Below are 398 nucleotides of genomic sequence, written 5' to 3' on the forward strand. Positions count from 1 at the left end.
GCTAGGGTAGAGAAACTCTTAGAATAATGGAGTAACCCTGAGAGTCTTAGAGTAATCAGATCCATCCCTCCAGATAGGGTTGACATCAGCTTCCAGCGAAGCACATGGGTGAGTGAGGGAAGAATCGATACATAAAGAAAACAAAGTGAGGTAAGTAAGTAACAATGCCACTACCCTCGCCTACTAGGCACACTTTTACAGTCTCATATTTGCCTTCCTGCATACATAAGGCTTTCTACCTTTAGGGATCTGATTAAACACATCATAACGGCTGACCTCATGATATTTTGGTTATGACCAGCTGATAACTTGATGGATATACCATAAAATCATATTCAAATACACTTAGAAAACAAGGAAAAATGTAGTGTTTTCTTCTAAATAAAGTATTGGCAATT

The sequence above is a fragment of the Myotis brandtii genome, unplaced genomic scaffold, assembly GCF_000412655.1.
Source record: "Myotis brandtii unplaced genomic scaffold, ASM41265v1 scaffold567, whole genome shotgun sequence".
Taxonomy (NCBI): Eukaryota; Metazoa; Chordata; class Mammalia; order Chiroptera; family Vespertilionidae; genus Myotis; species Myotis brandtii.